The following is a 19,050-nucleotide window of genomic DNA, read 5'->3' as shown; positions in this document are numbered from 1 at the left end:
CCTTTGGCCCGTGTATCTGTAAAGAGTGTGTGTATGTATTGCCGCGACTAAGTAAAAGTTTATCGTTTGGATAGGAGGGATATGAAACGGGGATACAACGAAGGAAACATCATTAAACGTTGACATCGGCGTTCCTGAGGAACAGGTATAGATGAAGCAGAAGATCAGGATCACGGCTACCTAAGATATCCCGGACGGGGATATCCGATTGTCTGCCTTGTGCTCTCAGTACTCTAGAGAGCTGAGAGCGAGCAGCATGGAACCGGATACACGACCAGACAACATGCTCGATGTCGTGGTAGCCATCGCCACAATCACAAAGATTGTTTGCTGCGAGCCCAATGCGATAGAGATGCGCGTTTAGGTTGTAGTGATTGGACATAAGCCGAGATATCACGCGAATGAAATCACGACCTACATTCAATCCCTTGAACCATGCACTCGTCGAGACCTTAGGGATAATCGTGTATAACCAACGACCGAACTCATCACCACTCCACATGCGCTGCCAACTTACGAGCGTATAATGACGAGGAATGTGGAAAAATTCATTATAAGCAATTTGCCTTTCAAAAAGTGTGCCTTCTAAAGCGCCCACCTTAGCTAGCGAGTCCGCTTTCTCATTCCCCGGAATCAAGCAATGAGAGAGAACCCATGCTAAGGTAATCTTGAATAATTTTTCGACCAAAACACTCAATAGTTGTCTTATTCTTGTTAGGAAATAAGATGAGCGTTTATCAACTTTCATTGAGCGGATTGCCTCTATTGAGCTGAGACTGTCTGAAAAAATAAAATAATGGTCGATGGGCAATGTTTCAATGATCCCTAATGCGTAATATATCGCACCCAGTTCAGCGACATACACGGAACAAGGATCTTTGAGTTTGAAAGAGGCACTGGAATTTTCATTGAAGATGCCGAAGCCAGTGGACCCGTTTATGAATGAACCGTCAGTAAAGAACATTTTATCAGATCTAACTTTCCCATATTCTGCCGAAAATATCGGCGGAATAGAATCGGAGCGTAGGTGATCTGGGATTCCATGGATTTTTTGTCGCATGGACAGATAAAAAATGACAGAGGAATTGCAGAAGTAAGGGAAGCAAACTTGGTTGGAGATGCCTGGTGAAGGGTGCACGTCGTGGGTAAGGTACTTATGGTATAAAGACATAAAACTTGACTGAGGAGTCAGTTGGAGTAGATTTTCGAAGTTATCAATCACCAATGGATTCATGATCTTGCAACGGATGAGAAATCTGTAGGATAATTCTGTGAACCGAAGAGTAAGCGGGGGTACTCCTGCCAAAACTTCGAGACTCATCGTATGTGTCGAATGCAAACACCCCATGGCTATACGCAAGCAACGATATTGTATTCTCTCCAGCTTGAGAATATGAATCCTGGCAACTGATCGGAAGAAAAAACTGACATATTCTAACACTGATAATATCGTTGTTTTGTACAACTGAATGAGGTCTCCTGGATGGGCACCCCACCATGTTCCGGTAATTGTTTGGAGAAAATTGATTCTTTGCTGGCATTTCTGTTTCAAATACGCAATGTGTCTCCCCCAGGTACACTTAGAATCAAAATATACACCCAGGTATTTGAAAAACATAGAGTGTTGGATCGTTTTGCCGGATATGTGAAGCTGGAATTGGGCGGGTTCGTGCTTCTTAGAAAAAACGACCATTTCAGTTTTCTCCGTAGAGAATTCGATACCCAGCTTGAGGGCCCACGTGAACAGATTGTTCAGGGTATCTTGGAACGACTTTTGCAGAACGACGGAATTAGTACCCGTGATGGAAATAACTCCATCGTCTGCAAGTTGTCTCAGCGTGCAGTTTCTAGTTAGACAATCATCCATATCATTGACGTAAAAACTATACAAGAGGGGGCTTAGGCAGGAGCCTTGTGGTAGGCCCATAAAACTGTAACGAGAAGATTTCGAGCTGCCATGAGAGAAAATCATGTGCTCTTCTGACAGTAAATTGTACAGGAAATTGTTGAGAATTGGTGAAAGTCCACGATTATGAAGCTTCTCTGAGAGAATTTCCATGGAAACTAAATCAAATGCCCCTTTGATATCGAGAAAAACGGAAGCCATTTCTTCTTTGCGAGCAAATGCGATTTGGATTTCAGAAGATAGCAGCGCTAGACAATCATTTGTCCCTTTACCTCGGCGGAAGCCAAACTGCGTATTTGACAGCAAATTGTTCGTTTCGACCCACTTGTCCAAACGAAGTAGAATCATTTTCTCTAACAATTTACGAATACAGGATAACATTGCAATCGACCTATACGAGTTGTGATCGCTACCCGGCTTGTTGGGTTTCCGTATGGCTATCACTCTCATTTGTCTCACGCCTTGAATGTATTCCGAGGGGCAAGCTCTAGAACACGCGTGACCACAGTGCAAGTCGAAGGAAATTTCTCTGACGAAAAATCCCCCGGCCATAGCGGGAATCGAACCCGAACACGGGTGCACTCAATTTTTAGTTGAGATGTCTATGCCAAATAACGCGCGTCGAATACATTCTGAGTGGCAAGTTCTAGAATACGCGTGACCACAGGTAAGTCGGAGGAGATTTCATTGACGAAAAATTCCCCCCGACTAGAACGGAAATCGACCCAACCCCCCGAGCGTTCTCTCATATGTAACAACTTTGTCGAAGACAGTTTTTGTCTAGAGAATAACCGTCGAGCTCTAAATGCTAATTTGTACTTAAATGCATCTCCTGGACCATTGTGCATTGATGGCTGCTACAACCTTTGGAATGCATGGGCCCATATTTATTTCCAGGTCTAAACAAACTTGGCCAAACGTCTTCTTTGCGAAGACCTTTCAAATGATTTTATTTTACGTTGTTTGATTTAGTTGTTTTGATGTATGGTCCTCATGGTTTCAATGGGTATTGGCGTGATTTACGGAAGAAGGAACAGTGTTTTTCAACCAGGAATTTTGGTGGAGATTCGTGCATGATTTGGGCGGGATTCTGTGCAACCGGAAAGCTCAAGATAGCTTTCACATCATTCAAGGAGTACACACATGTTCTGGAATCCTCTCTCCTACCGTTTTTGCGTGGATATCGTCACAAAAAAATTCACATTTCAGCAAAACAATGCTACTATTCAGCAAGTAAACTAAGCAATGGATAAAGGACCAAAACCTAATTTTTTGGATTGGCCGGCTCGCTCTCCAGACTTGAATCCTGTTGAAAATCTTAGGGGGATCCTTGTACGCAGAATTTACACTGAGAGAAAACGGCACACCACGAGTGGTGAGCTCAAGGTCACAATTTCCAAAAAATGGAAAAATTTCGAGAAATCCGTTCAGCACAATTTGGTAAATTCCAACACGAATTTTCAAGGCTTTTAGTCGAAATGGCCAAATCTTGACATGTAAATCAGTCGATCGTTTTGAATTTTTCATTGATAATACTTATGAACTCTGAAGTGGTCTTATAGAAACTGGAAAGCTGAAATTATCACATTTAAGCACAATAAATAAACAAACAACTCTTTTGAACGAAATTGACGTTAAATATACTTTATTCTAAGCATTCAACAATGTATGAATGTATCTTGATTAAATTCTAACTGTTTGTGCTGCTACGAAATAGAATCAGGGTGTTGGGAATCAGAAGTTGGACAGAGTGTATGTGCAAAATTTGAATCTTGTACTCGAAGGAAACTGATGAAACGAAAGAAATGGTTAATTAATATTCAGAACGAAGTATTGGAAGTTAGCCAATAACATAATTTCCCCTGGTTCATTTATTGACCGTGTTCCTTCCATCATGGCACCCCTACCCAAATGATCATTCGAAATAGAGTTTTCACACACAAAAGAACTGCCATCCTCTTCCACGTTTGGGTCACATTTTTGGGATGAACATTCAACCCTAACACTCGCTAATATGTATTACTAGATTACCTTCTATAAACGTGGATACTTTATTTAATTGAAAACCTTTTGTTTTCCCGAATAAAATTATTAAATAAAAAAAAAATTTTACTAGATGCAATGATTGAACAAGTAGTCAGAAGAATAACATGTCAAAGTATAATATATCTTGTATGAGTTAGAAAGTATCGCTTAGGAGATAATAGATTTGATTAGAAAGTTGAATCGGCCCAAACTACCCTACACGTGTCAAACGAGAACGAAAAATAAACGAAAGCAATCAATGGCTCACGGAAGTTCACACTTGTACCATTTCAACGTAGTATGATTCTGAAGCTGTGCGTTCTAATGAGAAAGAACAACACGGTGTTCAAGAGAATATGTTTATATTATAATATCTAAAATGATAGAAGACCGTTACCCCTGCGTGAAGCAACTCATCAAATCAATTATCATTTCAATCTTAAACGTTTTTGCAGCTCAATGTTCACATGTTTTCCTTTTTTTGGGTTCTTTTCAAATGAGAAATTCACCACCGTGAACTTCAGACTGGCACTAAATGGCTTGCCGATTGAGGTGCAATCTATTATTACATTCCACCGCTTCAATTTCTTTGCGCCAATTTACACTTCCACTGGTTAATGATCTCTCTTAGCGTTGCTTGGCTAGAGCGGCTTATAATAGCCCCAGACTAGGATAAGGATGTGAAAAAATCTATTTTTATCCGAAGCTGTAACACGAATGTGTAAAATCATCTCACACTCTCAATCAGAAATCATGATATTCTGTCCATTATCAATTAAATTTCTTGCAATCCTTGCTTTCTCATCATGATATGGCATATCATGTGGGCATTTTTTCATTGAAGCGATACCTCGTTAGCGAATAATCAATGGATTCGTTTATATTTATTCATGGTACTTATCGTTAATGATGAAACAGTGAACCAGACAGTATGAAACTCATCTCTGTTGATCGATTAAGATTATTAAACTCTGACCCAATGAATAATAATAAATTATAATTTGATCGGAAGAGAATACAAGTTTTCAACTCCATAATAGGAGTATGAATCGTTACTCTCTCAATATGACATCCACTCGATAGATTGCTGTCAATTGTCAATTGAATTGTCAAAAGTGTCCTCTTCTTCCATCATACTTTCGTTCGTGCAAATGATAATTCTGTGCGGAATCTCTTAACGACATTTGTCTCATTCAGTGTGGAGCGAGCAACGGCCCGTTTTGGGCATTCATTGATACTCATCATTTTCCAATTATGCATAATTGTTGCCATTTATACCCATTCACTTGACCGTAGAGCTTCATTCGTCATGAATAATTTTTGCGTAGCGCTTTTCGTAAAATTCAATGCCTAGGTCAGATTCGGCGAAACCAATGCGAAAAGATTTCTAGGCGCCGTGTATATTGTGAGCAGCACAAGGCATGCAAAATGACCACCGCGTAGCGAAATGATGAATCGTATCGCCCCCAAACGGAAGAAGCATGTATTTGTTTTCGTTTGGTGTATAATGAATAATGATTCGGAATCAAGAAATTATCTATGGTTCGGGATTAGTATAGCATACACAAGTTTAATAAATAAAATAAAGGGTATTTATTGCAATTTCTAACATAACATTCTAAACTGATTTATTACCTAGAATCTTATCATGGACATTCTGCTGGTCAACCTAAATGGCTATGTAATTACATAGGTTATACAGGATGGTTCAAAATGGACTCATCGAATTCGAAGGCGTCTGGACGGGGCTGGAAAGAAAGTAAAAGAACCGGTCTAGCAATTGTCGATCTTTAGTCACTATAATGATCTGGTCGGATAAGCATCGAGGCTTTGTAAACATGAAAACGAATAAATTCAAATCGAGGCCTTTTATGAAAACGAATAAATTCGAATTCATACTTCATGTCTACAAAATCTGTATACTGTAACATAGCGTCATTGAACGACATTGTGTTCCCTTAAAGTGATGCAGAATGCAGTGATGCAGAATTTGATTTATAGTTCATGATATTCTCCCTTGATATTATAGAGACTGTCTCTGTTGCTGCTCAATTGAAACTCTTACTCGTTTCATATTTTCAAGTGCTTTCCCTCTCATAAGTCGTTCATTTGTGTCCCTGAAAATGTTTGTGTCGCAATCACTGACCATGAAACGCGCCGATTCCCATTCTGAATTCCCGATGCTCACCCGACCAAACCATTATAGCGGCTGAAAAACGGGAGCAAACATAGTCACACTGTATCAGCCCTTTTACCGTCTCTTCACGATTACTTCGTTCTGAAATTGGGAGATTGTCGTTCGAATTGCAAATACAGTGCTTGCTCTAAAGTGAAGTCAACGGCTTTTCTTAAGGCTAAGTAAGGGCACCAAATGGTTGCGGGTAAACTTATTATGTGAGCCGCTGAAATTGAAAAAAAATCAATCAAAACCATTATTTTTTCTTCTTGCTCCAGACAGCGAGCAGTTGACAATCTACCTTAACGCTGATGTCAAACACATAGTGATTTGTTCGACACAAAGTCCGAGAAAAAAATCATTTCGATGAGTCGATAATTAGTCGTGAATGGAAGATGTCGCACACCGCGATACGATATTGTTCGCACCATCAAATCCAGGGAAGAGGTTCGATGAAATGATACACTACGTGTGTTGGTCTTTTTCGGTTTAATTGGCCTTTCTGGAGGCTAGAGATTATAAACTTCAATGGAGGATCTCGATCGTAGATTCATCGAATGCGGACGTTTTTATCAGCTGCGCCACAATGTGTGTGTGTGTGTTTTTTTTTTCCTGTTGGTGTGTTTGTGATGTGTTAGAAAAAGTGCTATTTCTGAACCGATTCAAAGCATCTTTTCATCTCATGAAATGTATTCTGGTAAAGAGGATTACCTTTGAAAAAGTATTTTGAAATGTGTTATATATTATGTGCTCAGCAAGCGAAGAATAACGACGATCTTAAGTGCCTGTTTCATGATACTTTGTGCTTTGCGATGTACACACATGTGTTTGCGTGTATTTATTTAAACGTAAACGTTTAGCAGCAACGGAGGGAGCGCGCTACGCATGATAAAAAAATATAAAGAGCTAAGCTGTCGTTCTACGCATAGTTGTCTCATGTTCCAAAAACAGCAACTGGGAACAAATCAAGGTTTTCATATTTGTGTACCAGAATCTGTAAGCGTTTCAGTTAAGCAATACACAGGGTTTTTTATACGCTCTAATGAAATGTGACATGATCCCTTCACTTTAAGGCGAAGGTGGAAGCTAGCCAAAAATGGCTGCCACAATGGCGCTCATTTCTTTCATCTCCCTCTCTCACCCCTCACCCGAAAATCAATAATTTTGCGGAACAGTGTGAAGAAAATGATCGTTTTCGCACACTTCCAATCAAGTAATATCAACCAAACTCTAATCGATTACTCACAAGATATTAAATTTTCATCTGCTGTCGCACTGTATTGTGAAAAACGTCGGAAAACTCGAGCTAGTGATCTGAAAGTTAAATTTTCATTTTTCAATTTTCGGCAATGGTTTTGTTTGTATTGGCGAATGCATCGTTATTTTTTGGACACTGATGCCAGACAACATCATCGAAACAGCTATAAAAACCATTCAATGAAATGTTATTCCTGAGTCATAGCGTTTCATGTCATGAAAATCAATAGAATAAAATTGTGTTGATATCAATAGAATTATTATTTTTACTTTTAATGGGTCTATAATGTAAGTTTAAGCAACTTTAACATTGGTTAAGAAAATTGTATTGCAGAGCTTGGAACACTGCCACGGCTGCCTATGCTTTCAACGTGAATATGTGAAAACAATACGATCAACGAAGGAAAATATTAAGGAATTATCAACATCGATTTACTATGCGAAAAACTAGTTAATACCAAAAGAACTTCAATTCGCATGTGTTATGAATTTGCTCGCGTATAATCAGAATTGTAGAATTGTATACGCAAATGCAACTTCTATATATATTTATATTTGCAATTGTTTATCGGAACATATCGTTCATACATTTTACTTTAGTATTGAATCGTTATTTTTTTGTTTCAAATGTATTGAAAGACTCGTGTCTATGAAGCGCCACACAGTCTGGTAAGTGAATTGATCTATTTACGGGTGCTTTGCTCTTCTCTCACAAACACTATTACCTCATTTTTACACGTGGGTTTACCTACACTACTACAATGGCTAGCTTCCATCTTCACCTTAATCAATCCAGCTTGAATACGAAAAGTGCACGAGCCTATCATTCACTGACAAATTCCGGGAAGGCCTATAGATTTACTACGGAACTAGCTGTCACAAATAATCCGTACCGCGGATCACCCGCTCGCGCTCACTGTATATGGTAGTGATATTGCTTGTGAATCGTACAGTGATGTGAGCGCAGTTAGTGATCTGCAACACCTTTATAGAATGAAAATCTCATTGTTATTAGACATTCGCTAACAAGGCGTACACATGTTCTGTTAAACTTTTTATACATTCAATTGAGAATTAGTTCGTTCTTCCAAGCCAGAAATGAGTGCATTAGCCCTGCTGAAAGCGTGACAAAAAAAAATCTTGTACTTGAACCAATTATTTTATTATGAATCTATAAAAAATACATGATGGGAGAGTTATGCCTAGAATATCAACATGGGACAATTGATCTTGATGTTGTTTTTCCAAACACTGGGAACAAACAATAAGTTTTTTGTGTTTTTCTGGAAAATTATGGATAAAAACATCGTTTTTTGAAAAAAAGTGAAAATTGACAAAAAATTAACATGGGACAACTATGCGTAGAACAGTAGTAAGGGCTCTCCTTTTCTCCTGATCTCAATTGTTCTAATGCAGATTTTTTTTGTTGATGTGTTAGTGTACATTTGTGTACAGTTTCGTCGATTTGTTATTGGCTAATTCCCATTTATGATGCTAGCAGGAAAATAGAACATGTATCATGGAAACATGAACACTGGCAGAAAACTGACACACAATGAAATTTTATGTAGGGTCTGAAGTGAAAACTGGAATTGGGATAGCTCATTCAGTTGAAGACTAAGACTTGAGACTATGACTATGTCAGTATGGATAGGAACATTGTTTGTTTTTCGCAGTTTATGCCTATTTTTAATGTTCTATTGATAGATATTCATGCCTGCAACAGAGCCAGTTCGCTTTGTTTTCGTTTTTATAATACTGACTTCTTGATATGAAATAAATATTATCTATAAGATAAATCGTCCTGCTCAAATTTTTGTAGGGATATGAGGTGGGCCATCATCATCATCATCATCATCATCATCATCATCATCAACAACAAAATAGTAAGCAAGTTCTACATAAATTACATAAAAACGTATGGTTTCAAGTGCCAATAAAAATAGTTATCTCAATTTTTCATTCGGAACTTGTTGCGGAATGTTGATTTGCACAATAATATACCCTATGTCAAATATTAGCTCATTCGAACTTCATTTATTAGTGTCACAGACGTTAAAATTTGAGTTTTTTAAAACGAAAGATCACCGAAAATCGGGGTTTTCTAAAAAAATTGTTGATGCCAAATGTCTTAAAGATGCATTACTTGTCGAGATATACTGTTAAAGGGTGTGTCACATCAAATTGCATCACGGAAAGAAACGCTGTAGAAATTTAATTTTTAGGAATTATATCTTCAGCTTTCGCTTATAATCAGATAAGAGTGTATAGTTCACGTTGGCCATGCTTCACTGTCAATTTTTCGTAAATTTGGAAAAATGTCGTCGAACGAAAAAGAGCGTCGTGAATTAATCCTGTGCACTCATTTCGAGAATTCGGAGTTGTCACATCGGGACATCGGTAAGATGCTGGGAATCGTCCAATCCACGGTCAGCAGAGTACTAAAACGATACTTCGAGAACCTAACCATCGACCGGAAGGTGAAGAACGGCAGAAATGGATGCTCCGTCAGTGAAAAAGATCACAAACGCTTAGTTAAGCAGTTTAGACGTGATCCGAGAAGTTAGGTCCGGGATGTCGCCAAAAAGCTGAATTTGTCAAGTTCATTCGTCCAGCGGACCAAGCAGCGGGAGGGCCTCCGTACATACAAGGTTCAGAAGGCTCCTAACCGCGACGAAAGGCAAAACATGGTGGGGAAGACGCGAGCCCGGAAGCTGTACACCGAAATGCTGACGAAGCCGCATTGCCTGGTAATGGACGACGAAACCTACGTCAAAGCGGACTTTCGTCAGCTGCCGGGCCTGTTGTTCTTCTCCGCAGAGGACAAATTCAGCGTTCCGGAGGAGATTCGCAAGCAGAAACTATCCAAGTTTGCCAAAAAGTACATGGTGTGGCAACGATCTGCTCTTGTGGAAAGCGGAGCGCCCCTTTCGTGATGACCGGCACGGTAAACGGGCAGATTTACCTTAAGGAGTGCCTACAGAAGCGCTTACTACCACTATTGAAGCAGCACGAGGGCCCGACCATCTTCTGGCCGGATCTCGCTTCGTGCCACTATTCAAAGGACGTGTTGGAGTGGTACGAAGCCAACGGGGTCACCTTCGTGCCAAAGGAAATGAACACGCCCAACGCGCCGGAGCTTCGCCCAATATAGAAATATTGGGCGATTATGAAGCAGGCCCTCCGGAAGAACCCAAAAGTTGTCAAATCGGAGGCGGAATTCAAGAGAAAATGGATTTCTGTTCAAAAAAAAACTACAACCTGACGTTGTACAGAACCTTATGGACGGGGTAAAGAGGAAAGTGCGAGCATACGGGCTTGGGCTCGAAGTATGAATAAAAAGAAAATGCCAAAAGTTGTTTAATAGTTTTTATGTTACTGTCTAAAATTTTCAAAAGGATCGGTCTTTCAAATTTTCAATTTTTTCAAATTTTCAAAAGTATACGGTCTAATAAATCAAGAAATACTTATTTCATTGGCACTTTAAACCATACGTTTCGTCTCGTATTCCGAAAAAAAAACATGTCCCAGAGTGTCGATTTTTGACAAAAAAAAATTCGAGATAACACTAGATCTCGACGTTTCATGCAATTTTAAGACATTTGGCATAAAAAATATTGAAAACTCTGATTTCCTTTAATACCCCTTTGGGTGATTTTTCCATTTTCAAAAAACTCAAACTTTAACCGCTTTGCGCCTCTCTCCCTCAAGTCCGATTGGGCTGATATTTGGCATAGGATGTTTTTTTCGAGGTGGTAAACATTTTGTATAGGGTAACTTTTTGAAATTCTAGGGTCAATTTTTTCCCATACATTCATTGGCACCCTAATATACACTCCCGGTCTCATTAATAATACAGGTTTCTCTCGGTTACCTTCTCAGGTTTTCTAAAATCAACTCTCTCAACTGGATTTCTGTCTGTCTGTCTGTCTGTCTGATTCTCATGGACTCGGAAACTACTGAACCGATCAACATGAAATTTGGTATGTAGTGGTTTTTGGAGCCAGGGAAGGTTTTCGTGATAGTTTGAGACCCCTCCCCCTTCTCTAAGAGGGCGCTGCCATACAAATGAAACACAAATTTCTGCATTACTCGAGAATTAATCAAGCAAATGAAACCAAATTTGGCATGTGGAGGTTTTAGGATGCAATAAATGGTCTTATGATGGTTAGACACTCCACCCCCTCTCTAAGGAAATTAAAGTTAAAATTCTAAAAATTAAAGCAAATATTTCAATCAAACATATTCCAACCAACATGACAATTGAAAATTTTCGGAAAACTCTGAAGAAAATGGGAAAAATTTGCGAAAATTCAATTGTCATATGTTCTACAATTTCATAGTGACAAGGGTTGTTAGTCCATTTGATGTTTGTGCTAACGAAATTGATCTTTGTTCGAAAGTGGAGATTAATTTTAATGTGATAAAACTCACTCCTATAGCTTCTTCTATCTATATAAATAAAAATGGATCGCCGAATGTGTTGATAAGAGCAAAACTCGAGGAAGGAATTGTTCAATTTAGAGCTGTCTTTATTCTATCATATTTTCTGTATCAAACATTTATTCCATGTAACGTAGAAACATGTTTTTGCAAGTGGTTGGAAAATCTTGAACGAGAATTGTGTTTGAAAATAAGCCCCTAATAATAATATTATAATGACGAGTTTTGGTAGAAGTACTAGGAAATTTATAGTAAAAAATAATTTTAAAGGGGATATTAGAAGATCAATCAATGAACAGTTCTGCAATTGGACCCATGAACGTGCACTTAGTGAGAAAACGTGAATGTGATAACGAAAAATAAATTTTGGGCGGGACGAAGTTTGCCGGGTCAGCTAGTCAAAGATAAAAATAGATTCCCAGTTGGTTTAGCATGAATGATGCCAAACAAACTAGTCTTGTCCTATACTAGGAATTAGCATACATATTTTAGTTCCGTTAACTAATACTGGTCAAAAAAGACAGCTACGCAATTATCTGAAGAATTTCGTGACCAACGGAAAAGCTGAAGCATGAATATGATGCAACAATTTATATTGTTATGATATTTTCGACGAATGCAGGCAATAGTTCTGAACTATCGACTATGTTGTTATTGTTTACAATATAAGGACGCAAAAGGTCAGTTGGGTCAGTCTCTGATGGGTTTATGCTCGGATAATCAATGTTCGAATGAATAAAAACTGACAGGCGTATTTCGGCAAGCTCGTATGCCGTTATGTATTGAATTCAGTCAACTTCAGTATATAATAAATTGTCTATCCAAACTAAGATGTAAGATGATTCATGAGTTTGAATTGATTTGTTTAAACTGTTGTTGAGAAAACAAAGAATCTTTATACATATTTTCAAGTTCCAGTTCACCAGTGTCTGCTATTTTGAGACTCTTGAGACTTTTGTTGGAGTATTCAATTTGCTTCTGTGAACGTCGAATACAAAGTGGTATGAAAACTATTTGTAATTTATAGAATTTCCATTGACTTGAATTATATCAATTATAGTTGTTAAAGCATCCATCCAACATACTCAAGAATGTTGTTTCACCATGGTTGATTCCGTTAGATTAGACCTAATATACTTCCGTCATAAAAACTCTTGGGATACAACTTCTTAACATTGATAAAGGCCAAAAACGTGCGCTTCAGGCGGTCCGCAAGTAGCAGTTTCCCATGGTTCTATCCAATTGGATGCCATTACCAAAATTTGCGACAGCATCTGCACTTCATTAATCATTCACCGCCGACGTGTATTACGGTATAAACGTACGAAAGCCAAACAAGAAGCCATCGTGATCGTTTGTTGATAGTTGGCATAATGATTTGGATGAGGATGGGGGTGTCTCATGATGTGATTTCTGTTTGAATAGGAGATTTGGCATATTTCATCAACACAGATTAACTAGAAATGATTGGGCGTGTATGATCGATTGTAAGTAATTACATTGCTTGTCAGATTGTTTCTTTCGGAGCTGACGGAATGCGGATTTGGTGGCGAGGGAGTGTATTGTATTAGGCTCAAGATGCCGGTTATGCTCAGGCTCAGCTCATCGATTGAGGTGAGTCATGTACTAGCAGTAGTATTGCTACTGTTTTTGTTGTACATTTGATTGACACTGATTACAGTCTGTTGAAAACTTATATCATATGCGTTGTTTTTATCCGGTAGTGCTAATTTCATGTACATGAATTGATGTTTTTTATTTCAGAATAAAAATCAAGCTGGAAGATTTCGTAATACGAGTAGCAAGCACATAACATTATGTTTGTACTGCGTAAAACAAAATTTATTTCTATAATCTCGAGAAGAACAATATATTGTAGAGCGATGAAATTCAAAAGCATACTTTTCTCGTCAGGCTGTATAGTTAAGAATTGTGTGTTATATAAAAGTGGCATCCGCGTCCCAAAGGTAGCGTCATCGCTATCATGCTACTTTTGACGTAGGATTACGTCTCCCGGGGACATCTTGAAAATTGTCCAATTATGAGCGTTTATTGCTTAATCATTTTCTTGATGGGTTTTCACACCAATCTTTCTGACAACCCCTATCAATCTATTGCGGCATAGAGAATTATAAAATTTTAAAAAATTAATATGTTAAAATAGGGTTTAAGTGAGGGCCTCTAATTTACCATAATTTTGTGTAGATCGCAAATCGTTTCCCTAATGATTGGTCGACAGATATTTAAATTATTCAAAATCAAAATTAACATGCATAACACGATAACACTTATTTGTTTTATGCTAACGTAAGAACTGCTGTACAGACACTAAACGCGGGACGCGACCGGTCGTCCCTAATGTTAAATTTACCTCTTTAGTCGACCGGTTCCGGGCTCGATAATTACACTTCTTTTCTGAGTGCAAGACACGACTTTACATATTACAACGAAATTATTTTTTCGAATTCGCTGGTTTATCATATCCGATTTTATGTTTTACTTTTATTAAATATATTAGTGGGCATCTGTTAACACATTAAGGACCGCAAAGAAATCTGTAAGACATACGTCTCGGACCGCACGGTTTGGGGCACACTTGTACGCTTCATTTGTTCGGATTCCACGAATGAGATCGTTTCCTTCGGTGTGGATGAAACGAAGGCGAGCCATCGGTAGGTCTTATTAGATTCTTGGCAGACCAATGATTTAATCATCAAGTGTAGAAAACACGAGTTATTTCGTGATCCATCCGTAACAGACGGAACGCGAAACACGAGAAAACTCGTGAGCCGCCCTCAATATGTAAAGATAAAGAAGGAGGAGATAATCAATTTGTTTTCAAAACAAAATGTTTGTCTTTCCCTTCGATTGAGTGTCCTTCTTACCCGACTTGATAAGTATTTTTTTTTCATCAATATTTCTGGAGTAAAATTGGAAAACTGGAAGTAAAGTGATGGTAAAACACCCACGTAACGGAAAATACCACAAATTTGTAGCACCTTATTTTCTGCAGACGAAAATTTCCATCGAGCTGCTCTTTGTAGATTACTTTTTTGTTTTTATTTACAATATTATCAGATACACTGTATTGCAAGTTTGTACATCATTAAAATTCAAAATAAAAATATAATTTATCAATCATACAGGGATGTCCATCTTTCTCACCCTGTCCGTTTTTCCCGACCTTCCCCTACTTTGACCCAAATCCAGAATGAGTGCAGAATGAGAGAAGACAAAAATAATTGAACACTAGAAGAATGGTGTTCAGGACATGACCGCGTTGCTGACGTAGAACTTAATGCATTTTTTGCAGGCGCAATCAAACATCATAGAAATTTAAGAATGAAACTTTTCAGTACTAATATGTGGTAGCACTGACAATGGCCGATGACGTTTAAAAGGGACGAGATCGTAATACGAGAGCGACGATTGTGCTGCTCGTTGGGGATCGATTGAGGCTCGTCCATACGCGACACGAAGTAGGCCAAGGTAACTCGGACGAACCTCAACAAACACCACAAGAAGACATCCCTCTGCTCTAAGGTTGACGAGATGTAGAGACACTTTTTCGAACCGAATGAGCTGTCGTGCATTGGACTGGATTTCGGCAAATCGCTGATGGATGCGTTGCTCCTTAGGAGCCTCCCTGATTCTTTCGACACGCTCACGACAGCGTTGAAGAGACACTCCTGTATTCTGTATAGACTCTGTACTGATTGTGTTTCTAATATTACGTCAGATGAAAGTAAAACATTGAATTTTCGTCTTTTTTTCCTGTTTTTGTGACGAATCGTTTTTTGTCTGCGCACCTAAATGTTTCATTCTTGTTCTCGCGGGAGCAACACAAGTAATGTGTGGTCTTATTGCCAATGCACGTAGTGCACTCAGTATGCATCTATTCATTTAGACACCCACTGCAACCACAACCACAAATATATTCCGGGAATTCGTATTTTTGAAGAAATTACTTTATTTATCATCCAAATTTTTGATATCCAACTCAAAGACTCACAGTTTTTTTAAAACATGCCAGTGAACCAGCCAAAGGCAAAACAAAATTCCAGTTTTTGACGTGGGACTACGTCTATCCGGAGTATATGGGGGTGAAATGGAAATCTAAACACAGAACACGCAAGAAAAAATGAAAGATTTCGAATGCTTATAACTCGAACATTTCTTAATTCATGAGATAAACAATTGAATAACTGTAAAATGTCAAGCGTTATCTAAACGCCCTAATTGCCATGTTTTGATTGGTCTGATTTACGGTTTCCCCAACACAGACTTGAAAATTAGTGTGCCTGTGGGAATCCGCTTTGCAAATACATGCATGTTGGGGGTATTTTTGTTCCCACCGAAATGTGTTTCCCTAAGATGGATTCAAAACAAAGATGCCTGGGGGAATCCGCTTTGCAAAAATAGAGACGAATGAACTGCAAATTTTAAAGTCTCTATAATACAAGACCTTCCTTCCCTTTGCAAAATTATGCAAGCTGCGAGTACTTTTGTAGTCGTTTGTCTTTGTGTAGACCGCAATATGTTTTCCTAAAACGTTCTTCTAAGTTGACAAGCCTGGGAAATTGTCATTTTAGATGCTAGAGGTAAACATGAGAGATGCAATACTTTCAGGGGGAAATGAAAACACAATGATCGTTTGACAATTCTTCTGTTGACATATTTTGGCAGTCTTAGGCATCATATCAAACGTAAAAGGACGGTCATCAAGTTTACTTGTAACGAAGAACATAATAGCATGAATTGATCTTATATAGCAACTGCTCAAACTTTTTACTTACAAAGCAAATATGTTGAATTAAATTGAATTCGAAAATTGTTTCATTCAAACGATAGTTTAGTCAACACAATACAAAAACTCACTAAGACAACGGTAGTCTCATGTCAAACTTGCGGTTATATCATAAATATAACCTACTCTTTTTTTCTAGATCACAGTTTTATCCAGTTTTATGAAATTAAAAATACTACTTACTAACACTATCACTGTGTATAGTAATTATTATTGCACATATAAACAAAATTGAGAAAAACGAAAAATCGTTTGTTCCAGCTATTTCCAGATATTTTTTTCCGATTTTTTCGAGCTTTTTCAAAAGTTTTGTTGGCATCTCTGCTCACATATGACTTTATTCGAGAGGGTGAGCGGAGAGAGAAAATAATCAGAAAGGAACAATAAAAAAATCCTGAATAAAGAGGACATTGTCTTATTGAATAATAATAAACATTTATCATTTTCAGCAGGGGAGATTGGGGTAAGACGGACATGTTAAGGAAAACTTCAATTGTATCTTTGGAAACTCATGTTTTCAAAAATTTAAAAGCGGTTTCTTACAGTTCAATATACTGGTTTCCGAAATAACTGGCCAAATGTTTTATAAAAATGTGTTTTTCCATGTTTTTTACTGAAAATAAAGCAAGCCGAAAAGTAGAACATTTTTATCGGTGCGGGTATAATGGACATGTAGTGGGGGGGGGGGGATATGGACAGTGTTCATAATATACAAAGCGTAGAGGTTTATCGCTCACGAGAGGAAAAATTTCACTCTGTCTCAGTGTTTGTGCGTCCAGTAACTGAAATAGAACAAAAAGAGAAAGCAATATAAAAAAGAGTTCAATATTCTTCCCTTCACTTTCCATCATGCATTGGATGTGATTATGGGAGTGACTGTCCATTCAACCCCCCCAGTGCAATTATTTCAATAATTTAAATTTACCACTTACGAATGAATTTAATTTTCCGTAAATACCTAATATCGCTTCTCTGTCAACTCACAAACCGAAATATAACCATCAGCGAATTAAATTTTGATATTAACCACTCAAAATGCTTAATATCGAAGCCGCAAAAGTTACACCCACACGCGTAATCATGTTCGATTTTCGGTTTTTGTTTCTCAATTCCACTTTTGATCAGTATTCATTGTCATAGGATGGTTTAAATATTATAGAATAGCATGTAGAAGGGTTTCCCATTAACAGAAATTTGAAATTCATAATGCAACTATACAAATCAACCACCTGTCCATTATATCCCCACTGTCCGTCTTACCCGCGGCTCCCCTACCTCTCAGTATACCTAGTATAATTAAATTTGTCATTTAAAAATACATTATCCCTATTTTTTATTGAAGAATTTTCAATTGGAATCGTTTCATACTTGACAAAAAAAACCTTGCCAAGCATCACACTGATCCTGTTCATAATTATCGAATGAACGTATCTTTAGCCACTATAATCATAACAAGATTCTAGAAAGTGTGGTCTTATTGAACATTAGCCTCGAAGTGTAAAAACTAACCGTTATGGTTTGTTCTCGTACCATAACAACAACAATACTACATACCGTTTCGCCATTCATTTCATCTCACGCCCATTCCCCTTGTGTTGTGATCAACGCGGGGTGCGGTGGTGTGACGTCAACCGAGGTTCTTAGAGTTGATTGATTTCCACCACCTCCTTTTCGCTTACAAGAGCGTAAACCGTTCTTTAAGGTCACCGATTTACGCCAGCATGAAGTAAAATAAAGTCCAAGAAAAATACTAAACACTGCCAACCTCTTGCGAGGTTCCCGGGTGCAATTTCGAAGGGTATGAATTATTTTATTAAAACTGCTGGTCAGGCCGCTTCGAAGCTAATTGCAATTCTTGCTGCTATTTCGTCTGATTAACAAATTAAGCGCGATGGGATGTCAGGTGTTATTCTTATTGATACTCCATACAAGCTGGTGTTCTTTTTCTGGTGCTTCCGGGGTGGATCTGAGCTTTTATTGTGGTTTTAGCTTATGACGTATATGATTTTTTTTTTCATTGGAACTTGTTCGGGTTGCCTTCGCGAATAGAATAAATTCCATCCATCGATAAGTTGACTATCTCATCTCACATCCCCGATCGAATGGACCTCTAGAAAGTGTGATCAGCCTCGATGAACACTACGGTCGAGATTTTCTGCACCGTAAAGATACAAATGCAATGTAAATGAATTCAATGTATCTTCCGCAAATGCGACTAACTGCACGCTATCGCTCAAGGCACAGAACTGTCGCAATGTTAATTGCAATCATGTCGTGCAGCTATAGCGTGCACACTTTTGAAAAACAAATAAAGTCGATTAATACGTTATAATTAGGTACACGTGTGCTCCCCCAGTGCAGCCTGGCCTATCGTGCCTTAGGCGTCGTCATTTGTACACAACGGCTAAAGTCAACTTGGCAGCTGAACAAACTCTG

General features: G+C 38.3%; 1 long non-coding RNA gene across 1 annotated transcript; it reads right to left on the bottom strand.

Annotated features, from left to right (window-relative positions):
• Positions 1–5,574: 5,574 nt before the first annotated feature.
• Positions 5,575–18,822, bottom strand: LOC129769458 (uncharacterized). The gene is made up of 4 exons (XR_008741882.1): positions 18,169–18,822; positions 6,409–6,719; positions 6,187–6,333; positions 5,575–5,679 (listed from the first exon to the last, which is right to left on the bottom strand). It is a non-coding gene; the product is annotated as an uncharacterized LOC129769458 (long non-coding RNA).
• Between the last annotated feature and the right edge of the window lie 228 nt (positions 18,823–19,050).

The sequence above is a fragment of the Toxorhynchites rutilus genome, chromosome 2 (assembly GCF_029784135.1).
Source record: "Toxorhynchites rutilus septentrionalis strain SRP chromosome 2, ASM2978413v1, whole genome shotgun sequence".
In the NCBI taxonomy this organism is placed as follows: Eukaryota; Metazoa; Arthropoda; class Insecta; order Diptera; family Culicidae; genus Toxorhynchites; species Toxorhynchites rutilus.
Note: the sequence above shows the minus strand (reverse complement) of the source record. Positions and strands in the feature narration are given on the sequence as shown.